General features: G+C 40.0%; 1 protein-coding gene across 3 annotated transcripts in view; it reads right to left on the bottom strand.

The window, feature by feature from the left end:
• The window catches only part of CEP350 (centrosomal protein 350), a 162,694-nt gene extending 138,179 nt beyond the window's left edge, over positions 1–24,515 (bottom strand). For all 3 annotated transcript variants that reach the window (XM_059875815.1, XM_010813497.4, XM_059875816.1), the window contains exon 1: positions 24,183–24,515. The gene's annotated coding sequence lies outside the window, so the exon portion shown is untranslated. The remainder of the gene's footprint in view (positions 1–24,182) is intronic.
• Between the last annotated feature and the right edge of the window lie 1,554 nt (positions 24,516–26,069).

Here is a 26,069-nt window from a genome sequence, read left to right as displayed (position 1 = left end):
AGCAGGGGATACAGGTTCGATCCCCGGTCAGGGAACTAAGATCCCACATGCTGCAGAGCAATTAAGCCTGTGCACCACAACTAGAGAATGCCCCCATGCTCTAGGGCCCATGCTCTACAAATAGAGAAGCCTCTGCACACAGCAACTGGAGAAAGGCTGTGTGCCACAACAAAGAGTGCAGCCAAGGAAAAAAAAAAAGAATCTATCTGCTTTAAAATAACAGCCCTATTAATAATCATCTTCAAAAGCAATAACTAAATACAAAGAGTGTGACATTTACAGAAATCTCACCCTGTAAATACACTGCAGTATATTCACCACCTAACAAATGAGAATGAACTAATCACAACTACATACAACCACACAGTTGAGCATCACAAACGTGTTAAGTGAAGAATGCCAGAAACTAGTGTACACACTGTATACATTTTATAAAACATCAAACAGGCAGAATTAATCTACTCTGTTACAACTGACAATGGTCATTATTTATGCTTTCTTTTTTTTTTCCTTATGTATGCTTTTGGCAGGAGGGTGACAAAAATTGGAGCAAGGAAGCGCTTGAGGTACTAATAATATTGTTTACTGATTTGGCAAAATCAAATATACAAAAAAGATCTTCATGACCAAGATAATCACGATGGTGCGATCACTCACCTAGAGCCAGACATCCTGGAATGTGAAGTCAAGTGGGCCTTAGAAAGCATCTCGATGAACAAAGCTAGTGGAGGTCGTGGAATTCCAGTTGAGCTCTTTCAAATTCTAAAAGATGATGCTGTGAAAGTGCTGCACTCAATATGCCAGCACATTTGGAAAACTCAGCAGTGGCCACAGGACTGGAAAAGGGCAGTTTTCATTCCAATCCCAAAGAAAGGCCACGCCAAAGAATGCTCAAACTACCACACAATTGCATTCATCACACACACTAGCAAAGTAATGCTCAAAATTCTCCAAGCCAGGCTTCAGCAATATGTGAACCGTGAACTTCCTGATGTTCAAGCTGGTTTTAGAAAAGGCAGAGGAACCAGAGATCAAACTGCCAACATCTGTTGGATCATCAAAAAAAAAGCAAGAGTTCCAGAAAAACATCTATTTCTGCTTTATTGACTATGCCAAGGCCTTTGACTGTGTGGATCACGATAAACTGGAAAATTCTTAAAGAGATGGGAATACCAGGCCACCTGACCTGCCTCTTGAGAAACCTATATGCAGGTCCAGAAGCAACAGTTAGAACTGGACATGGAACAACAGACTGGTTCCAAATAGGAAAAGGAGTACGTCAAGGCTGTATATTGTCACCCTGCTTATTTAACTTCTATGCAGAGTACATCATGAGAAATGCTAGACTGGATGAAGCACAAGCTGGAATCAAGATTGCTGGGCAAAATATCAATAACCTCAGATATGCAGATGACACCACCCTTATGGCAGAAAGTGAAGAGGAACTAAAGAGCCTCTTGATGAAAGTGAAAGAGGAGAGTGAAAAAGTTGGCTTACAGCTTCAACATTCAGAAAACAAAGATCATGGCATCTGGTCCCATCACTTCATGGCAAATAGATGGGGAAACAATGGAAACTGTGAGAGACTTTATTTTTTCGGGCTCCAAAATCACTGCAGATAGTGACTACAGTCACAAAATAAAAAGACACTAACTCCTTGGAAGAAAAGCTATGACCAACCTAGACAGCATAATAAAGAGAGACATTACCAACAAAGGTCCATCTAGTCAAGGCTATGGTTTTTCCAGCAGTTATGTATGGACATGAATGTTGGACTATAAGAGGGCTGAGCACCAAAGAATTGATGCTTTTGAACTGTGGTGTTGGAGAAGACTCTTGAGCATCCCTTCCATCCTAAAGGAAACCAGTCCTGTTCATTGGAAGGACTGATGTTGAAGCTGAAACTCCAATTCTTTGGCCACTTGATGCGAAGAACTGACTCATTTGAAAAGACCCTGATGCTGGGAAAGATTGGGGGCGGGAGAAGAAGGGGACGACAGAGGATGAGATGGTTGGATGGCACCACCGACTCAATGGACATGAGTTTGAGTAAGCTCCAGGAGTTGGTGATGGACAGAGAAGCCTGGTGTGCTGCAGTCCATGGAGTTGCAAAGAGTCGAACACAACTGAGCAACTGAACTGAACTGATTTGGGTGCTGACTTTTTGGGTGTGTTCAGTTTGTAAGACTTCACCAAACTGTACATTCATATACTTTTTCAATATATATTAAACTTCAGTTAAAAGTATTTTCTTTTTTCTTTAAATTTTTACTAGCGTATAGCAGTCCATGGGGGTCGCTAAGAGTCGGGCACTACTGAACGACTTCACTTTCACTTTTCACTTTCATGCATTGGAGAAGGAAATGGCAACCCACTCCAGTGTTCTTGCCTGGAGAATCCCAGGGACGGCGGAGCCTGGTGGGCTGTTGTCTACGGGGTCGCACAGAGTCAGGCACAACTGAAGCGACTTAGCACCAGAGCAGCCCCAGAGGTGGGGGACTCAAGGAATTCCAGAAAGGAATAGGAAAAGTGTATAAAAAGGAAAGTATATAAAATAAAAATATATAAAAACTATAATGACCTGTATGGCTCTATCAATAAATGCCTGCTAAACGTCAGGGTGATGGGTAGACAAAAGGCCAGGAACACCTGTGAAGTTAGTGAGCAGCAGCAGCAGCAGCTGAATAATAATGTTGTGTTAGTTTCAGGTGTACAGCAAAGTGAATCAATTATACATATACATATACATAACCTCAGATATGCAGATGACACCACCCTTATGGCAGAAAGTGAAGAGGAACTAAAGAGCCTCTTGATGAAGAGCCCCACTCTTTTTTAAATTCTTTTCCCAAAAAGGCCATTACAGATTATTGAGTAGAGTTCCCTGAGCTATAATGTAGGTCCTTTGTTGTTGTTTAGTAGCTAAGTCATGTCCAACTCTAGCAACCCCATAGACTGTGGCCCACCAGGCTCCTCTGTCCATGGGATTTCCCAGTCAAGAATACTGAAGCGTGTTGCCATTTCATTCTCCAAGGAATCTTCCCGACCCAGGGATCAAAACCATGTCTCCCACCACTTAAGTGGCCACCAAGGAAGCCCACAGTAGGTCCTTCATAGTTACCTATTTTATATATAGTGTGTATATGTCAATCCAATCTTCCAGTTTATTCTCCCCTCTCCCAAAGTATTTTCAGATACCATGAAATAACCAAATCCTAGCTTAGGTTTACAATTATAATTTTAATTAAATTCTATAATATGTTCAGTATCATGAAGTACTTCAATTTGACAATAATTCACCTTTCATAATCCATGGTTATCCCATGCCCAATAAATGTTATTAATAAAATCTATTTAAGCAGGTTTGTTCTTCACTTAAGAATATATAATACATATGTCACCATTTTCTTTCATTGAGGAATAACTACAATGAAAAAAAAAATCTCCTCATAGAAAGAAGAGAATCTAATCTATCAAAACTTTTCTTTTACTAACTTTTGCAGTTCCATACAAATTTTAGGATTATTTGCTCTAGTTCTGTAAAAAAATGCCATTTCAGGGATTACATAAGACTGTTTTGGGTAGTATGGGTTTTAACAATATTATTTTTCCCAGTCCATGAACATTGGACTGTATCTCTTTTCATTTATCTGTGTCACCTTTAATTTCTTTCATCAATGTCTTACAGCTTGAAGAGTACAGGTTTTTCACTTTATTGGTTAAATTTACTTCTGGGTTTATTTTTTCTTAATGCAACTGTAAATGGGACTGTTTTCCTAATTTTTCTTTCTGAAAGTTATTACTGTATAAAAATGTAACCGTTTCTGTATATTACTTTTGTGTTCTAAAACTTCACTGAATTCATTTATTATGCATAACAGTTTTTTGGTGGAGCTGTTAGGGTTCTCCATACATAGTATCACATCATCTGCAAATCGTGACAGTTTTACTTCTTCCCTTTCAATCTGGATGCCTTTTTTTTCTTTCTTTCTTTTTTTGATCCAATAGCTGTGGCTAGGACTTTCCAGTAGTCATGTATGGATGTGAGAGTTGGACTATAAAGAAAGCTGAGAGCAGAAGAAGCGATGCTTTTGAACTGTGGTGTTGGAGAAGACTCTTCAGAGTCCCTTGGACTACAAGGAGATCCAACCAGTCCATGCTAAAGGAAATCAGTCCTGGGTGTTCATTGGAAGGACTGATGTTGAAGCTGAAACTCCAGTACTTTGGCCACCTGATGTGAAGAGCTGACTCATTTGAAAAGACCCTGATGCTGGGAAAGATCGAAGGCAGGAGGAGAAGGGGATGACAGAGGATGAGATGGTTAGATGGCATCACCAACTCAATGGACATGAGTTTGGGTAAATTCCAGGAGTTGGTGATGGACAGGGAGGCCTGGCATGCTGCAATTCATGGGGTCGCGAAGTCGGACATGACTGAGCTACTGAACTGAACTGGAGGACTTCCACTACTATGTGAATAAAAGTGACAGACGTGGGTATTTTTATCTTGTCCCCAATCTTAAAACAAAAGCTTTGGGCTTTTCACTGTTGAGTATAATGTTAGCTGTGGGTTTGTCATATACAGCCTTTATTACATTAAGGTATATTTCCTCTATACCCACTTTGTTTAGAGTTTTTATCATAAATGGATGCTATGTTATGTCAAATGATTTTTCAGCATCTATTGAGATGATTGTGTGATTTTTATTCATTTTTTTAATGTCATGTATCAGGTTGATTGATTTGCAGATATTGACCCGTCCTTGCATCTCTGGAATAAAGCCCACTTGATCATGGTGTTTACTTTTAATGTATTCTTGAATTAGGTTTGCTAATATTTTGTTGAGGATTTTTGCATCTATGTTCATCAGTAATATTGATCTGCAATTTCTCTTTCTTCCTTCCTTCCTTTATTTTGTAGGGTCTTTGTCTAATTTTACTATCAAGGTAACTCTGGCCTTGAAGAATGAGTCTAAAAGTATTCCTTCCTCTTCAATTTTTTGGAACAGTTTGAGAAGGACAGTATTAACTCTTCTTTAAATGTTTGGTAGAATTCCCATGAGGCCATCTGGTCCTGGACTTTTTGTTTCTTGGGAGATGTTTGATTCCTGATTAAATGTCATTACTAGTAATCAATCTGTTCATATTTTCTATTTCTTCCTGATTCCATTCCTAGGCATCTTCTTTTTGTGCTCCTTGTTCCCAGGCAAACTCACACAGTTTCATGGTTTCAACTACTTCCTAAACGTCACCATATTTTTATGTCCTGAATTGTTCTCTGAGCTCTGGACCCAAGTTTTCAGTCTACTTGATGGTGCATCTCCCAGTTCAACTGGCCTTTCAAACTTATCAAGTTCAGAACCAAATTCATTATCATCTATATTCAAAATGGTTCCTTCTTCTTGTTCTCTTAGCAAATGGGATTACCATGCATCCATCTCATCTTTGACATCCCTGCCTTTTCCTCACTTCATTATTTACTGAGTTACCAAGTCAATGCTAACTTTAAGATGTTACAATATGTAAAACATGCCTCTGCAAAGATGCTGAAAAATAAATCTTTAAAATATTTCTAATTTCTCTCTTCCCCTTGCCTCTGTAAGAGCATCATCTTTAGCCTAAATTATAGTAAAAAAGCTTCCTAAATTATTCTGCTCCTAACATTCTCCATACTACAACCAAAGTTACCTTTCTACAACAGATCCTAGCAACTCTACTTTTGTAACTCTTCAGTGACTATCATCTATAGGATAAAGTTCCAAATCCCTTAGCACAATGGAAGTCTGAACTCTTCACAACCCTTAATTTTGTCTTACCCCTCGCTATTGTCACAGTATACCAACTGCTCCTGTCAAACAGCTATACCTAGCACGCTTTCTCTAAACATCGAAACTTTCATTATCTCCATATCTTCTTTTCCTAAATTTTCTCTAGCAGTAATACCCTTCAAGACCAACCTCTAATGTCATCTCCTATAAATCTTTCCCAGGCAGTCCCTTAAGAATTACTACTTCATCTGTTTCCCATACCATTTTATTCACTTTCTACAGCACTTATCCTCACACACACAATCATTCATTCAGTCAATGAGTACTTAATTACCACCCCACGTCCAAGCTCAGGGGCGGCGGCCAAGAGGAGCTACCCCATTTCCAAGGTAAGGAGCAGCCGCTGTGCTTCACTGGAGAAGCCATGAAGAGATACCCCACGCCCAAGGTAAGAGAAACCCAAGTAAGACGGTAGGTGTTGCAAGAGGGCATCAGAGGGCAGACAGACTGAAACCACAATCACAGACAACTAGCCAATTTGATCACACGGAACACAGCTTGTCTAACTCAATGAAACTATGCCATGCCAAGTGGGGCCACCCAAGACGGGTCATGGTGGAGAGGTCTGACAGAATGTGGTCCACTGGAGAAGGGAATGGCAAACCACTTCAGTATTCTTGCCTTGAGAACCCCATGAACAGTATGAAAAGGCAAAAAGATAGGACACTGAAAAATGAACTCCCCAGGTTGGTAGGTGCCCAATATGCTACTGGAGATCAGTGGAGAAATAACTCCAGAAAGAATGAAGGGATAGAACCAAAGCAAAAACAACACCTAGTTGTGGATGTGACTGGTGATAGAAGCAAGGTTTGATGCTGTAAAAAGCAATATTGCATAGGAACCTGGGATGTTAGGTCCAGGAATAAAGGCAAATTGGAAGTGGTCAAACAAGAGATGGCAAGAGTGAATGTAAACATTCTAGGAATCAGCGAACTAAGATGGACTGGAATGGGTGAATTTAACTCAGATGACCATTATATCTACTACTGTGGGCAGGAATCCCTTAGAAGAAATGGAGTAGCCATCACGGTCAACAAGAGAGTCCAAAATGCAGTACTTGGATGCAAACTCAAAAACAACAAAACGATCTCTGTTCGTTTCCAAGGCAAACCATTCAATATCACAGTAATCCAAGTCTATGCCCTGACCAGTAATGCTGAAGAAACTTAAGTTGAACGGTTCTGTGAAGACCTCCAAGACCTTTTAGAACTAACACCCAAAAAAGATGTCCTTTTCATTATAAGGGACTGGAATGCAAAAGTAGGAAGTCAAGAAATACCTGGAGTAACAGGCAAACTTGGCCTTGGAGTACAGAATGAAGCAGGGCAAAGGCTAATAGAGTTTTGCCAAGAAAATGCACTGGGCATAGCAAACACCCTCTTCCAACAACACAAGAGAAGACTCTACACATGGACATCACCAATGGTCAACACCGAAATCAGACTGATTATATTCTTTGCAGCCAAAGATGGAGAAATTCTACACAGTCAGCAAAAATAAGACCAGGAGCTAACTGTGGCTCAGATCATGAACTCCTTATTGCCAAATTCAAAACCACTAGACCATTCATGTATGACCTAAATCAAATCCCTTATGATTATACAGTGGAAGTGAGAAATAGATTTAAGGGACTAGATCTGATAGAGTGCCTGATGAACTATGGATGGAGGTTCGTGACATTGTACAGGAGACAGGAATCAAGACCATCCCCAAAAAAAAGAAATGCAAAAAAGAAAAATGGCCGTCTGAGGAGGCTTAGAAATAGCTGTGAAAAGAAGAGAAGCAAAAAGAAAAGGAAAAAAGGAAAGATATACCCATTTGAATGCAGAGTTCCAAAGAATAGCAAGGAGAGATAAGAAAGTCCTCCTCAATGATCAGTGCAAAGAAACAGAGGAAAACAATAGAATGGGAAAGACTAGAGATCTCTTCAAGAAAATTAGAGATACCAAGGGAACATTTCACGCAAAGATGAACTCAATAAAGGACAGAAATGGTATGGACCTAACAGAAGCAGAAGATATTAAGAAGAGGTGGCAAGAATACACAGAAGAACTGTACAAAAAAGATCTTCATGACTCAGATAATCACAGTGGAGTGATCACTCACCTAGAGCCAGACATCCTGGAATGTGAAGTCAAGTGGGCCTTAGAAAGCAAGCATCACTACAAACAAAACTAGTGGAGGTGATGGAATTCCAGTTGAGCTGTTTCAAATCCTAAATGATGATGTTGTGAAAGTGCTGCAATCAATATGTCAGCAAATTTGGAAAACTCAACAGTGGCCACAGGACTGGAAAAGGTCAGTTTTCATTCCAATCCCAAAGAAAGACAATGCCAAAGAATGCTCAAACTACCACACAATTGCACTCATCACACACGCTAGTAAAGTAATGCTCAAAATTCTCCAAGCCAGGCTTCAGCAACACATGAACCATGAACTTCCAGATGTTCAAGTTGGTTTTAGAAAAGGCAGAGGAACCAGATATCAAATTGCCAACATTCGCTGGATCACTGAAAAAGCAAGAGAGTTCCAGGAAAACATCTATTTCTGCTTTATTGACTATGCCAAGGCCTTTGACTGTGTGGATCACAATTAACTGTGGAAAATTCTTAAAGAGATGGGAATACCAGGCCACCTGACCTGCCTCTTGAGAAACCTATATGCAGGTCCAGAAGCAACAGTTAGAATGGGACATGGAACAAAAGACTGGTTCCAAATAGGAAAAGGAGTACATCAAGGCTGTATACAATCACCGTGCTTATTTAACTTATATGCAGAGTACATCATGAGAAACGCTGAGCTGGAGGAAGCTCAAGCTGGAATCAAGATTGCTAGGAGAAATATCAATAACCTCAGATATGCAGATGACACCACCCTTATGGCAGAAAGTGAAGAGGAACTAAAGAGCCTCTTGATGAAAGTGAAAGAGGAGAGTGAAAAAGTTGGCTTAAAGCTCAACATTCAGAAAACGAAGATCATGGCATCTGGTCCCATCAATTCACGGCAAACAGATGGGGAAACAGTGGAAACAGTGGCTGACTTTATTTTTGGGGGCTCCAAAATCACTGCAGATGGTGATCACAGCCATGAAATTAAAAGACGCTTACTCCTTGGAAGGAAAGTTATGACCAACCTAGACAGCATATTAAAAAGCAGAGACATTACAAAGGTCTGTCTAGTCAAGGCTATGGTTTTAAAGTAGTCATATATGTATGTGAATGTTGGACTATAAACAGGGCTGAGCACCAAAGAATTGACGGTTTTGAACTGTGGTGCTGGATAAGACTCTTCTGAGTCCCTTGGACTGCAAGGAGATCCAACCAGTCCATCCTAAAGGAAATCGGCCCTGAGTGTTCATTGGAAGGACTGATGTTGAAGCTGAAACTCCAATACTTTGGCCACCTGATGCAAAGAGCTGACTCATTTGAAAAGACCCTGATGTTAGGAAAGATTGAAGGTAGGAGGAGAAGGGGACGACAGAAGATGAGATGGTTAGATGGCATTACCAACTCAATGGACATGAGTTTGGGTAAATTCTAGGAGCTGGTGATGGACAGGGAAGCCTGGCGTGCTGTGGTTCATGGGGTCGCAAAGAGTCGGACACAACTGAGCGACTGAACTGAATTTAATGTTCACAATTCAGTGAGAGAGACATACATATAAACAAATAGAAACAGGAAAAAATAAAAAGGAATCAAAGAAAGAGCTGCCAGTGAAAGGATATATAGGAAAGAGAGTGAAGTAGATCATTAGAAGTGACAAGCAACACGATCACAGAAGCAGAAGAGGTGGATGAAAAACCAGGCTAAGAATTCCCTGGCAGGTCCAGAGATTAGGACTCCACATTCTCACTGTGAAGGGCCTGGTTTCGATCCCTGGTCAGGGAACTAAGTTCCCACAAGTTGCGAGGCATGGCCAAAAAAAAAAGAAAGCCAGGCTAGAAAACTACTCATATAAAGGAAGAGGAACACAATTAACCTATATCACTAGGCCAGTAAGCCAGTGAGGAAAAAAAAGAAATGGGAAACAAAGGAATGGAATTCATACCCTATTGATGAATTGCAAGTAGCCTATAAGAATATGTGGCAAAATAAACTACAAGGCACACATACAAAAAGTGTAATCGACCTTGCTGATAGCAGGGCAAAGAAGAGGTCTACAGGTAACCATTTAATAAGTTAAATGTACAACACCATGGAAAAAATGGGAGTCATTTGGTAAAAATACATCATCCATCATTAATGTACAATGAATCAGAAGACAGGAGCAAAAGACAATGTTATTGCTAGGGCTATAATCAAGTAAAGGCCTTATTACAATTGGGTCAAAAAACAGTACAAGAACTATGTATAAACTGTATTTGAGGTTCATTTATTCACTCTCTAGACATGTACAAGGTAATGAGCAGTTAAACTGGAGAAATAAATCCTGTAGCTCAGCTGATAAAGAATCCACCTGGGATGCAGGAGACTCCAGTTTGATTCCCCGGGTTGGGAAGGTCCGCTAGAGAAGGAATAGGCTACCCACTCCAGTATTCTTGGGCTTCCCTGGTGGCTCAGCTGGTAAAGATTCCACCTGCAGTGCAGGAGACCTGGGTTAGGAAGATTCCCCTGGAGAAGGGAACCCACTCCAGTATTCTGGCCTCAAGAATTCCATGAACTATATACTCCATGGGGTCACAAAGAGTCGGACACAACTAAGTGACTCTCACTTCACTTATACACTGTAATCAAGATTCACTGAACAGCAGAAACTACTCAGAAAAGGAAGACATTTCTCCCAGCTACTCACCCAGAGAAAAGATTAACTACTAGACCCATAGTTTCAACCTCATGAAAAATCTTAGTGTTTTTTGGAGGGGAATGGTACGGCCCCAGCTAAACAGATACTTTGTGGGAATTACTAGAAGGGTATCACTAGAGGGCTTCCCAAGTGGAACAGTGGTAAAAAAAATTCACCTGCCAATGCAGGAGGGGTAGGAGACACAGGTTTGATCCCTGAGTTGGGAAGATCCCCTAGAGGAGGAAATGGCAACCCACTCTAATATTCTTCCCTGGAATACTGGACAGAGGAGCCTGACGGGCTGCAGTCCATGGGGTCAGACACGACTTAGCAACTGAACATTCACACATCATTGCAAACTGTCAGGTTACAATTTGGCAAACACACCTGCCTTGTTGAGAATTCCATGTCTGGGACTTCCCTGGTGGCACAGTGAATGAGAATCTGCCTGCCAATGAAGGGGACATGGGTTTGATTCCTGGTCCGGGAGGATTCTATGTGCCACAGAGCAACTGGGCCCATACACCATAAATGCTGAGCCTGAGGGCTGCAACTACTGAGGTCCATGTGCCCCAGAGCCTGTACTCCACAACTGGGGGGGCAGGGGGTGAGCAATGGGTGGCCTGTGCTCACCATAGCTGAGAGGGCCTATGAAGAGCAGCAAAAGTCTAGCACAGTCAAAAATATATAAAAAATGAATTAAAAAAAAAAAAAGAATTCCATGTCTGTTAGCAATCAAATTTCCTGATTCTGGAAGTATCATGATGTTCTTGAGTGTATATCCTCAGCAGATATGAACTCTGATGTATACTGAAACCCAATAACAAAAATTCTACATTCCCAATCATTCCCACTGTAAGTAAGATTCTAAGCAGCCAGGCAATGCCTTTCACCAAGCAGCTGCGGAGTTCCTGTCTCTTGAGTATACTTTCTCAAGAAGTTCTAGAGGAGATATCACCTGGATAACACATTAAAAACAGATGCCAAGGCTCTACTCCAAGAGATTCTGAATCAGTGGATCTGCTGCTGCTGCTAAGTCGCTTCAGTCATGTCTGACTCTGTGCAACCCCACAGATGGCAGCCCACCAGGCTCCCCTGTCCCTGGGATTCTCCAGGCAAGAACACTGGAGTGGGGTGCCATTGCCTTCTCCACAGTGGATCTGAGAAGTAAAAAAACCTGTATTTTTAAAGGTCTACAGAAATCCCAATACATATGAGCTTTGAGAACTACAGCTCTAGAAATCATCTTCAATCTACTCTTTGAAGCCTGAAGCCCCAAAACACTGTTGATCCCATAAAGATGAGCATCAGTGGAGAGAACTAATCCTATTCCCCAACCACCTGACAGCATCTCTCTCCTGAAGTTCCAGAACACTTGACAACAACAATCATTTTAAACCAGGAAGCAAAATCACAGACCTCTAACACTATGGTGGATGAACATGAGAGCATTTAGTAGGAAATAACCACAGCTAATATAGTCCATGTTTCTTCTATGTGGGCCAAGGGAGCACATTACTTTTCACACATTATTTCCAATCTCATGAGGCAATATTCCTATACTCATTGTACTGATGAAGAAATAGTATCAGACAATGGAACTAGTCCTAGGTCATTCAGCTAATAAAAGACAGAACTGGAAATTAAATCTAGATCTCTCCCTTTCTCAAACCTCTGAAAGGTACTAATGGTCATTCATATAATGGCAGTCACTGGCATACAGATGATAGCTTTGGGCATAGGAAAGGTCACCCAGGGAGAAAACACAGTACTAGAGAAGAAAAGAACCCAAGGTCAAACTCTCTTGCACCTCAAGATTTGAAAGACAAGGACTAGCTAGCAAAGGAGACCGAGAAAGGGAAGTAGAGTGGAGGTAGAAAATCAGAGTGTAGTGTATAGAAGTCAAAGGAAAGAGAATATGTCAAGAGAGTGGTCAGATGAGATGAATGCTGCCAAAAGGCCAAGCAGGTTGAGAATTTGCTATCTGAAAATGCTCACTAGGTTTACAGATAAAGAGCTCTTTGGTGATTTTACTGAGAGCTAAATGCAGAGAAATGGGGGTAGCAAATTCACTGGAACTGCTTGGAGAGAGACTGAAAAGTATCTTCTAAACACTGACAGAAAACGGATTCGACTCTTTTGAGAAGTCTGTAAAGGAAAAAACAGCAGTAACGGAGGAGGGTATTGTGTTGAGGGATTTTTGTGTTTAAGTAAGATTTGATTAAGTATAAATGATGATAAGAAGAATCTCAGAGAGAAAAGAAGGCTAGAGATACATATGAGAGAAAATATAATTGATGGTTACCAAGTTTCTTGAGAGAACCTGGAGTGAGGAAATGTTAAAACAGATGAAGTGTTCTTACGGTCCCTTTCCTCTAAAAGTTACTTTTTCTTTTTTTCCATTCTCCCTATTTATGAACTCTTAGCCTGCATAGTAAAAGGGAAAGATAAAACGTAAATATAATTCCTTTAAATTTCTCAGTTCTGGTTGGTCGTCTCTTAGACTGTACTTACTTCTCTTATGAGGTCAATATTTTGGTGATCCATGAAGTATGAACTCCTTGTTGGCCTTAGATTATGACTGTTATCAAGCAAATAGTTTTTTCGTTGCAGTCTTATTTGACTTATAGGTTTTCCTGTTTTTTATTTATATCACTTTTAACTAGATTCTTTTTATACCATTTATCATAGCTTTTTTGAAACTGTGTTTCCATTTTCTACTGGCAAGTTAGTCTCACCCTGAGCTATGGTTTGGAAGTTAGCTGTCAGTCCTTTCCCCACCACTACTCCACTGCTTCTGCAGCCCTCTCCTTTCCCATACACACACTCGCCATTTTTATTTTTGAGTTCATTGTTTGGAGCTTTCATTTATATTTTACTTGATGCATATAGAGTAAATTGCCAAATACAGTTTCTTTTTTAGTTCTTGTGATATCTGACTTTAGTCTGAACAAAGCAGTATTGTTCATTTATGCTTTGACTTTTACACAAAACAACTTGTTTCTCTGTAAGATGGCAGTTAAACTCACTGTAAAATTTACACTAAAACTCCTCAGTCAAATAAATAACAAAAGTATTCTCAAGTTTTCTGAAAATTAAGTTTACAGTAGTGTAAGAAGACCAAGAGCAATACAGTGATACAGAGCCTATGTTATTGATTTCTGAAACTATGGTCAGATCTCATCTCTGATAGCCTAGCCCATATAACCAACTGCTTATTTAGAAATCTCAAAGCACATCACACTTATCATCTCCAAAATCCAACTCATGATTATTCCCAAAAACCAAAAGAGGTGTTTCCTATCGCACTCCAGTTGCACAAGCAAGAAATAGCCACAAGAAGTCAATAATTATACTATATGACCTCTAAGACCCTTTGAATTTATAATCTATACCACCAGCTCTCAGAGTATGGTCCAGGCATCTCTGAGGATCTATAAGACCATTTTGAGGGTGTCTTTAAAGTTATAATTATTTCCATAATAACATGAAGACTTTATTTGTCTTTTTCACTCTCATCAGAGTGCATGTAGTGGAGTTTCCCGAAGGCTCCATGACATATATCACACAGACTGAATACAGAAGCAGATATGAGAATCCAGGTACCTTCTATTAGATCAAGCATTAAAAAGATTTGAAAACTGCCAAACAATGCCACTTTCTAATTTTTTTTTGTTTTGGAAAATATAGCTTTTTTTTATTTAAAACTATTATGTATTAATAGTCCCTTCTCCAGGGGATCTTCCCAACTCAGGGACTGAACCAGAGTCTCCTGCATTGCAGGCAGATTCTTTACCATCTGAGCCACCAGGGAAGCCCAATATGATATGAGTTTGTGGCTATTTTAAATAAATAAATGTTTAAATTTCTAATAAAATATATATCAGTAGATATAGTCCACATAAAAGCTCCTTGAATTTTCAATAAATCAAGAATATAATGTGTCTTCTTGACACGGAGAGGTATGAGAAACACTGATCTGTATCTATCACAAGTGCGTGCATGCTAAGCTGCTTCAGTCACGTCCGACTCTTTGCGACCCTATGGACTGAAGCCCACCAGGCTTCTCTGTCCAAGAGATTCTCCAGGCGGGAATATTGGAGTAGGCTCCCAGGCCCTCCTCCACGGGATCTTCCCAACCCCGGGACCAAACCCACGTCTCTTACATCTCCTGCACTAGTAGGTGGACTCTTTACCACTAGTGCTACCTGGGAAGCCCATATTTATCATATGTATATACAAATAAGATGTGACACTTTGAAACAGCCAACTCTCAAGTATCTTCTAGCAGTAAATTTTCCTTTCACATTTACTGACAGCACTCTCATTCAGTCACATAGACTCATTCAGCTCAACTTTTTACTGAGCACCAACTATGTGCCAGGTACTGGGGATAAAAGATGAAAGATGTGACTTTGTTCTGGCTCTCCCAAGGAGTACTTTCCATACCTTTGCTTCATTTCTCTCATCTTTATCAGACCCTATGTAACAACCATCCCTGCCTGAAAGGTTGAGAAAACCAACCCTGCAATAATCATACTATCTAGTCTCAAAGTGGACAAATTTACTAAGGACCAGGCTAGGAAAAGTGGAAAACATTCCAGCTCTAAATCAGACCTGTACTGTTCCATGTAAATTCTCAGAGTAACCAATACTCCCCTAATGAAGTGAAGGCGCTCAGTCGTGTCTGACTCTTTGCAACCCCATGGACTGTAGCCTGCCAGGCTCCTCTGTCCATGGAATTTTCCAGGCAAGAATACTGGAGTGGGTTGCCATTTCCTTCTCCAGGGGATCTTCCTAAGCCAGGGATCGAACCCGGGTCTCCCGCTTTATAGGCAGATGCTTTTACCATCTGAGATCTGAGAATTAGCCTTACCTCTTCTCATGTACAATATACAAACCTCAACAACTACTTTTACAAATGAAGAATAACTGCCTATAATCCAGGAAATCCAAAAAAACCCTGTAATATTTGGTACCAGTTTGGCCTCTGGAGTATAAGAGGCTGGATAAGGATTGCAAAGAATGCAATGTCTTCCACTGATATGAAATGAAGAGCTAAACCAGAGCCTAACTAAAGGTACCCCTAGTCTTTTATTTTTAAAACCCTAAAAATAGGAACCTATATTTTGTTCCACCTACTATCTAGTTATCCACTCTGAATATTTACTCCTCTAAATTGATTTCAAGGAATATATCCCTATAAAAGTGTCTTATGGTACGAATCAGGATTTTTTTTTTCCCCTAAAGTATGAAATTTTCACTACAAAAGCTTCCCTAATACAGAAGAAACCATTAACACTGGTTAACTCTGCGGAGAAAGAGTGAGAGTCTGAGAAAGCAGATTTTCCAGTGGATATGCTTTTGAATTTGTTAAAGCAGTCTGGCCTCTGGAGTACAGAAGGCTGGGTAAGGATTGCATTTATCACCTTGTGAGGAAACAAGCAAGGAAAAATAATTTTCAGAAGTTTTCCTCAACATTCAATAATTTGGCTAATTTAGAGGCTGTTAAGGAAACAAATACAATTTTTTATTTCATTGGAAGCCTCTGACTTCTTGACACTGTGCAGTCGCTCCCATTTTGTGGATCTATAGCACTTTACCTTTCCTCTTACCTCCCCAACCCCCATACTATTATTTACATATCTGTCTTTTACATGGGACTGTAGGGATGATGTTTTATTCTTTATAGCCCTAGTCCATGCACAGTACACAGCACATACTAGGTGCCTCAGACCTCTCTGCTGAATGATGGCCCCACTGATAACTATCAGAATCCAATTCGTAAATGCAAACAGAGCAAAAGAAACAAAAACAAAAAAACCCAAAGGTATTTCATATAATATGAAGAGGTTAACCACTGGAAAGCAAAAATTTCTCTCGTGGTAATATATTAAAAAAATAAGGATTATAAAATAACAGTTATACAGATATATTTTATATTTTAAAATAAGCCCCAAACTAAAATAAATTAAAATACTCTTATAAATTTAGACATGAAATCATGAATGAAATGAAGCCTGTTAACATATATGAACCCAGTGCTATTATTACTCATGCATGATTTTTAAATCTAGTTTTTAAAAAGTCCACTTAAGGAGAAGGAAATGGCAGCCCACTCCAGTATCCTTGCCTGGAAAATCCCATGGACGGCGGAGCCTGGTAGGCTACTGTCCATAGGGTCGCAAAGAGTCAGACACGACTGAGGAAAGGGAAGAAGAAAAAAAAAAAAGTCCACTTACAACAACAAAAAATTTAATTGGTTATTTTTTTAAAAAATCACTTAACCCCAAACTTATCAAAGATAAATCCAATTCTTCTGGTTGCAAAAATATCCTTTCATCTATAACAAGACCTCCTTTACATCATTATTTCTCTACAGAATTTAAATGTTTCATCATTTCAACAAGAGAGTGAAGCATCTACACAGATTTTCAGAGATATATCTATGGAAGTGTAGTCCAACTCCATTTATAACTAATTACAGAGAACACAGCATGTTAGAGTTGAAAGTGAGGAGTCACCTAGCCTCATCTTTTTCAAATATCAGTAATGGAACCATTAGCAGATCAAAACGAAATCAACCTGGTGGGCTGAAGCTTGAATTTTTTATTGAAACCAAATAAAACTACATTGAAATATCAGAGTGTATTGGATTTTTAAAGTGAAGCTTCCATTTCATTTTACATAAAAATATATATGTAGCTATGTGTATTATGTTCCCGTGGAAAATCTATTTTATACTGTGAGTGTCCCAAAGAGTTCATGAGGTTCCCAAGCTTTCTCAGTTCACAGAATCTTTAGTGTATCAGTTATTTTTCACAGTGCTCATAGGCTAAAAAAATATTTAATGGAAATAGCCCCATTTATTAGGCAGTTAGGTCCATACAACCTAATAAGTATTTATAGCTTAACAACTTAGTAGCAACTGAAAAACACATAGCAAATTAAAAGAAATATTTTAATTACTAAATAACCACAATTACCTACTAATGGGATGTGTGCACCTAATAGATAATACATAATTTTTCAAACCTTGAAATCACTTTGGATACAGCCACTTTGATTTACTGTTTCACACTGATTTCTGCACAGAACTTTCCTTTAATCACAACCACCACCAAAACCTAGCTTTCTTTTTTTTATTTTTTAATTGAAGGATAATTGCTTTACAGAATTTTGTTGTTTTCTGTCAAACCGCAACATGAATCAGCCATAGGTATACCTATATCCCCTCCCTTTTGAACCTCCCTCTCATTTCCCCTCCCTATCCTACCCCTCTAGATTGATACAGAGCCCCTGTTTGAGTTTCCTGAGCCAAACAGCAGATTCTAGCTTTTTGAAGACACATTGTCTTCAAAAGACTCCCAAAGGAAAGGAACACAAACTCAAGCACAGTATCTCAAACTAATAGTTTGATCAAGGGCTCACAGATGCCAAATATTCCAAAGATGATGGTGTGAAAGTGCTGCACTCAATATGTCAGCACATTTGGAAAACTCAGCAGTGGCCACAGGACTGGAAAAGGGCAGTTTTCATTCCAATACCAAAGAAAGGTAATGCCAAAGAACGCTCAAACTACCGCACAATTGCACTCATCACACACGCTAGCAAAGTAATGCTCAAAATTCTCAGGTTTCAACAACACGTGAACCGTGAACTTCCAGATGTTCAAGTTGGTTTTAGAAAAGGCAGAGGAACCAGAGATCAAATTGCCAACATCCGCTGGATCATCAAAAAAGCAAGAGAGTTCCAGAAAAACATCTATTTCTGCTTTATTGACTTTGCCAAAGCCTTTGACTGTGTGGATCACGATAAACTGTGGAAAATTCTGAAAGAGATGGGAATACCAGACCACCTTTCCTGCTTCTTGAGAAACCTATATGCAGGTCCAGAAGCAACAGTTACAATGGGACATGGAACAAAAGACTGGTTCCAAATAGGAAAAGGAGTACGTCAAGGCTGTATACAATCACTGCGCTTATTTAACTTATATGCAGAGTACATCATGAGAAACGCTGAGCTGGAGGAAGCTCAAGCTGGAATCAAGATTGCTAGGAGAAATATCAATAACCTCAGATATGCAGATGACACCACCCTTATGGCAGAAAGTGAAGAGGAACCAAAGAGCCTCTTGATGAAAGTGAAAGAGGAGAGTAAAAAAGTTGGCTTAAAGCTCAACATTCAGAAAACGAAGATCATGGCATCTGGTCCCATCACTTCACGGCAAACAGATGGAGAAACAGTGGAAACAGTGGCAGACTTTATTTTTGGGGGCTCCAAAATCACTGCAGATGGTGACTGCAGCCATGAAATAAAAAGACACTTACTCCTTGGAAGAAAAGTTATGACCAACCAAGACAGCATGTTAAAAAGCAGAGACATTACTTTGTCAACAAAGGTCCATCCAGTCAAGGCTATGGTTTCAAAGTGGTCATATACGGATGTGAATGTTGGACTATAAAGAGGGCCGAGCACCAAAAAATTGATGCTTTTGAACTGTGGTGTTGGAGAAGACTCTTGAGAGTCCCTTGGACTGCAAGGAGATCCAGTATATCCTAAAGGAAATCAGTCCTGAATGTTTATTGGAAGGATTGATGTTGAAGCTGAAACTCCAATACTTTGGCCGCCTGATGCAAAGAGCTGATTCATTTGAAAAGACCCTGATGGTGGGGAAGACTGAAGGCAGGAGGAGAAGGGGATGACAGAGGATGAGATGGTTGGATGGCACCATCGACTCAATGGACATGAGTTTGAGTAAACTCTGGGAGTTGATGATGGACAGGGAGGCTTGGCGTGCTGCAGTCCATGGGGTTGCAAAAAGTCGGACACGACTGAGTGACTGAACTGAACTGAACTGAACCCACAGTTGTCAAGTATAACTGTTTCCCTCAAGAATTTAGAAACATCCCACTGTGCCCAGGAGAGTTTACTACAGTGCTCCCAGGTACCTCACAGCATCACAGCATGGCCGGGGGATCCAAGGTTTAAGAAACACTGATCCAGTCTATGTGCTTACTTTGTAAATTAAGAAATAATATGTAAGGTCACAAGGTGAGAAGAAAATAAATACACTCACTTGAAATTTTCATAGATTAGTTTTAACTCTCCATTAATAAAAGTTTTAAAATAGAACCTAATCATGTGATATTCTGTGAATGAACTCTGTAGCTCTCTGAAAAATTATATTCAAAAATACATTTATATTTTTGTATAATAGAGAAAAATTCTACCTCAATATTGTTTTCAGAAAAATTTTCAAAAATGATAAAAAGTGGAACTTACAATTAAGAACACAAAAATGTCTAAAGGAAAAAAAAAAGAAAGTCATCTACTCTCCCAGCCATAAACACGGCTAATAGTTTAATGTCTATCCCTTACAGAGCCTTTCCTATGCACATACAAAATCAAAACAAAATCAAACTACATTTCTTTGCCTATGTTTTTGTTTTTACACTGAATCACATTCCACAGTTAGTGCAACTAATTTTTTTCATTCGATATTATATCATGAACATTCTTCCCTGTCAGAACATAACAATAATTGCAAATACATATGTAGGGCGTGCGTGCGTGCATGCTAAATCACTTCAGTCATGTCTGACTCTGGTCCGCCAGGCTCCTCTGTTTATGGGGATTCTCCAGAAAAGAATACTGGAGTGGGTTACCATGCCGCCCTCCTCCAGGGGATCTTCCAGACCCAGGGATCGAACTTATGCCTTTTATGTCTCCTGCACTGGCAGGCAGGTTCTCTGTGCTTACTTAGGGCTTAAACATTAACTCATTTAATTCTCACAACAGCTCTGGCAGGTGAGAACTATGATTATATCCACTTTACAGATGAGTTTAAGTAACCTGCTAATGGTCACAGCTAATAAATGGTTAGGATGTGATCCCAGAAAATGGGCTGCATGGTCCCTGTGCTCAAAGAAACACTCAGTTACTTCTCATGAAGGAAGTATAGCTCTCCCTCAATCTGTTAATAAGTGCATCGTACGTCACAGCATAAATATGCTATAATTTTAACTATGCCCTTACCAATGGACATTTAGGACTTTTTTTTACTATTTATAAATGTTATAGACATCTATTTGTAATAATACTAAAATGATCATCCTTATAGATGTGTTCTTGTGCTTCTGTATTAAAATTTCTGTAAACTCCTAAAAAAGAAATGACTCTACCAAATAATATGTGCAGTTTTAATTTTGATAGGTAATGCCAAATTTCCTTCCAGAAACAGCTGTACCACATTATAGTCCCAATGACAGAGAAGAGGGTTGAGATTCATGTTTAAGTTAAAACATATTTTTGATTCATGAAAAGTGAAGCCTCTTTTGAGTTTTTAACTAATACTTATACAATTTCTTCTTATAGAGAAGAGATTGCTGGTTGATCACAATTACCCTCTCATTTGATAAGTATCTTCATATTAAACAAATGTAGTAGAGTCTGCATAGTGGAGTCTTCAGTTATGAAATCAACTATGGGTGAGATATTTCCTCTATATGATAGTCTATTTACTTATGTATAAAACGTGGGAATTGGACTAGCTAGCCTTTAAGATTTAAAACTCCCAATGCTGTAATTAAGAAGTGACTTAAGGTTATTAAAGGCTGTAATTACAATACTAGTGTAACAGGTCAGGGTCTTAAAGCTCCCATTTCCTTTAAATTACAATAACTATTGCCAGAACATCTAGGCAAATCATTAAAATAGTCAATAAAGTTTTTAGGATCTACCTGTGGCTTATTCTCAATATCTTTTAATCCCAGGCTGTCATTCCCCTGCCACCTACCAAAGCTGAGTTTACCTGTGAAGTATATTCCTAAGAAGAGCTGATGTGTGCTTAGGAACCATGAACTAGTATTTTACTTCGTTTATATACTATACCAACACCACTCTCTAGTCAGTTTATTCAGCCAATATTTATTGACTATTTTTCTGTGTGCTAGGCACTGGGTGCACAATAGTTGATAGACAATCTCTGCCATCATGGAACTTACATCGAGATGAGAAAGGCAAATAACCCAAAGAAACCACTAGCAAATGTGCAGTTATACTTGCTCACTGAACAAAAAAATATTAACACACAAAAAAAGACTGCAATCTTTTGATAATTCAGGTTTGGGAGGAGGCTATTTTGTGACATTAGAAATTGACATGGAAAAAAAAAGACAATAAAGAAAATTACTTCACAACTTGCCCCACAAGGCAAAATTAGCAATCACAAATACAGGCGGCAAGTTAACTTTTAAAATCATCGATTCTATAATAAAATCACCAAGATTGCAATACTTTTCAGTGATGCTGCTTGTGGCTTGAATATTTGTTTCAACTAAACAAAAATATAAACTATCTGAAACACTAAAAATGACAGAACTCTCAGTATCCAAACAAAATGAAAGATGACAAATTAACTACCATTTCTTAAGAACATTGTTCAACCAAAAAGTACATATAGAAGTAAAGCAATTCACTACAATAATTCATGGCTTGTTACTAATTAACCTAATGCTATGAAAATACTAATTTTTTAAAGAACTGACAGTCATCAATATAAGGAACTTCTGGCTTACCAAAAGGAAGAAAAAATAACTTTTTTAGATGTAAAAAGAAAACAAATCCCAGAAATATCTATATTAATATTCAATTTTAAGTGATATTAATCCTAGGATGTTAACTAATTTATGATCACTTCACAATATATACAAAGATCGAATCATTGTTATACACCTGAAACTAATATGTCAATTATACCTCAATGAAGTAAATAAAAATTTTAAAGCCTTTGATCATCAGTGGAAATAAGAGCATCATTCACATAAATAAATGAACTTTCTTGTTCATTTATTTATTCCCTGTCAATTTCCACAACTGCAAAATAAAGACATTTGTCAAATGTACCTCATAAAGTTGCTATGAGGTCTAAATAAAATAATTTATGTGGAAGCACACCAAAAAATGATGTAATTTATTTTAGCAGCAGCTTCTTTTTGCTCCAACAGTAACTTACAGCTATTTAACTAACAACAAAATTTATTAGATAGTGACTTCATCTTCCTTTCTTCAGTAAAAGTGTTATAAAATGGACAAAAGACTAGCAATTAGAGCATTAGAAAAAAATTCTAAACTTCATAATTCATTGATTACCCAACAGGAGGCTGGTTGTTCAAGTATTAACACTCTTACATAACACCATACTCCAATATATCTTAGAGAATCAGAGAAATTCTTCTACATATGCATGAAATTTTTTACATATTATAACTAACCATCATTACAAACACATGCCCTGCTAGTCACTAAGCAAAGATAAGATACACATGTATTTAAACATATATACAATGTATCCTAGTTTTGTGTTTATTTTTCTGATTAAAGTATCTTAAATTGAATGCAATGACAGTTCAACAGTTCAGATTTATTTTATTACACTGAATGGAGTCTGCCAATTTAGCACACCAAAACTAATTACTACATTCCCATGAGCTTAAGGCAACTTCTACCACAGGTCTAACAAACAAACCCCCAAAGTCACAATCTCATGTTATGATTAATAGCAGCACGGTGCCTTGTTTAAAAAACAATATTTTAAACTACGAAAATGTTTTTTGGAGAGTGGTTTATCACTGCTTCCACAAACCTTTTCCAGTTACTAGATTTGCCTAAAATAGCCATTCTTTTAAAACCCTTAAAAGTCAGGACTGGAGGAGGTATCGTTAACATGGCAACATAACCATTAACGACTTTTCGAAACTCAAAACAAGGATCACCATCAAAACAAACAGGTGGAGTACAGACATGGATACTGATCAGTATTCCTGACAACGCGTTTTTTTCCTATATGGAGGACTTGCTGCTACACCAAAACCACACCAAAATCTATACCTATGTGCAAACTTCCTATCCGAAAAGCCAGTCAAAATCCAACCCATATTTGTGACATTAGTTAAATGTCATTTAGTATGTTAGGCTACACTTTAAAGAGGGCGGGGGAGAATACTGACAGCTTACAAAGCGTACAAGCTTTTTAAATCTCCCCCTCCACCACTTGTGAATAAATGAATAGACGACATTCAGCAGCTGCCAGAGAAGCAGAAGATCAAAGTTTTCCCTATACTTGAGAACGTTTATTCCCACCAAAAAGGAACAGAAACTCGTCATCCTTGCCACTGTAGCCAGTTCCCCGGAATTTCCCAAAATATGCCTGATCTCCAAATGAAGAAGGGACACTTCTCTGGAGACCAAAGGCAAGAATGTATCTCACATCTTTTGCAGAAGAGAGGAGGGTCGGGGTGGGGCGGGGGGGCGTCGCACGCACTGGCAGGTAAAGAAGGAAATCTCGTCCACGGCAGGCACCGGTGGGACCTGAAACCCAGGTCTCAGAATGGCCCTCCTAGCAAAGCTTCAGGACCCAGGGAGGCTCCTTCAGGGGGACGCCAGGCTGGGCCAGGGCTCCCCGCGCCCCGCCCCGCCTCTCTCGCCGCCGCCGCGGACCGGGGACCGCGGACAGAGGCAGCGGCGGCTCAGCGAGCATCCGCGGTCCTAGCCAGGTCCCCCCACAGCTCACCTGAGAGTGTCGCCTCCGCCCTCGGCCCCTACGGCGCATCCCGCGGGGCCTGGCGGAGGGTGCAGTGACGCCGCCCCGACCGGCCCCAGGGCTGCCCGGCCTGGCCTCCCCGCTCCGGGGACGCACCGGCTGCCCGCCTCACACCGGCTCCCGGGATCCGCCGGTCTGCAGAGAAGGAAGGAGAGGCAGAAAGGCTGCCTCCCCTCCCCCACAGCAAGCCACCCCCTGAGCTGCGGCTCTCTGCAGTTCCCTCTGGCGCAGGTCTGGCCCGGCTCCCCCGCCCGGGAGTCACTTCGGCAGCGGCGGCCCAGTCGCCATTACAGCCCAACAACTGACACGGAGGAGGAGCGGCGCCGGCGGCAGTGGCTGTGGCGGCGGCGCGAGGCAGGGCGGGAGCAGTCAGGGTCCGGGCAAACCTCGCGAGAACTGTCCCGAGTCGGCTCCAGAGGAATGCAACCTTCGGTTAGGGCCATGTTGAGTGTGGCCAAGAAGCGAATGTGAGATAAAACGATGAGAGGAACCTCAAGGGCGCCATGTTTTGTGTGGCGAAGTTTGAGCCTTGCAGGACCTGGGAGGAGCCAAAGTAGATCCGCAGCGGAGACCTCCCCCCCCCGCCCCGCCCCGCCCCTTCGTCTCCCCCCTACTCCCATCCCCCGCCCTCTTTCTTCGGAAGCTAATTGGGCCTCTGACTGCGGATTTCACCCTGGGCCGGAAAAAAAAAAACAACAAGCTGGGGTTGTGACAAGAATGAACTGGAAGTCTGAAAATCGCAGCTTCTCAGAGTTTACGATGTTTCACCAGTTGTCCAAATAAATCTTCTGTATCCCAGTCAGTTTCAGAGTAATTGCGGCTCTGCGGCTGCCGCAGTTACCCAGTGCTGTCACTGGCCGTTTTATTCGCGAGGGTTACAATTCTGTTCAGCGTGCGCTCTGTCTAGTGGTTTAAGACCCCAGAGCAAGTAAAATGGACTTTTCTCCCGTTAGGTGTTGGCATTGTTATAACTGTGCTTTAAGAGACCCTTTGATCACCATATAGTCTAACATTTTTATCCTCTCCCTAGACTCTGCATGGTGAATTCTATGATCTGACAAGACTTAGCTTAAATGACATCTATTCTGCAAATAATGCCACCTGCTAGGTGCTCATTGCACATAAGCTCATTGCACATTGCACCCATCACTTTCCTCCACCTTCTGAACTCGTATATCCAAAGGTTGTTTTCGTCTTTATCCTTTACCCCAACAGGTTCTAGCATAGTAACTGAAGCATTGTGGGTGTTCAATAAATGCTTGTCGAGTGGATCTTAATAAAAGCAGGAGGCAATAACTGTCCCCTCTATGTAGGGCCTATACCTGTGCCTAAATAGGAGGTAAATGAATGTACAAAATTCCTGCACACGTGTAAAATGTGTGCTGTGTCTCCAGGAAGCTGTGCTGGAGGGAAGAACAGGAAATGTGGGTATCCCAGTGGTGTAAGTGGTAGCTAGAAAAACAACATAAGGAAAGAGTTCATTAGGTTTCCCCCAACTTTTCTATATAAAACAAAGAAATAGATGCTTTTCATGCTATTTTCTGAATGTATTCAACGATCTTATTGAGTATTATACTTATTTTTTAAAAAAACAGGAAATGAGTTCTGAAAAGCTATGTAATTTGCCCAGTATTAAACCATTAATAAAGGGCAGAATTTGTAGAATTTGAGGTCTCCTTAATCCAAAGACTATTTATATTTTTTTCATCCCCATGCTATCCCCTGGGCAATAGAGAAAATGCCAAAAATTTCTGTCACTGTGTGGGGAGCAGCGTTACCCTCATTTCAGCCTATGCACGATTTCCATCTCTTACAACTTGTAATCTTTGTTGTTACAATCTTTGGCCTCTCCCTCAC

Source organism: Bos taurus, chromosome 16 (genome assembly GCF_002263795.3).
Source record: "Bos taurus isolate L1 Dominette 01449 registration number 42190680 breed Hereford chromosome 16, ARS-UCD2.0, whole genome shotgun sequence".
NCBI classification, from domain to species: Eukaryota; Metazoa; Chordata; class Mammalia; order Artiodactyla; family Bovidae; genus Bos; species Bos taurus.
Note: the sequence above shows the minus strand (reverse complement) of the source record. Positions and strands in the feature narration are given on the sequence as shown.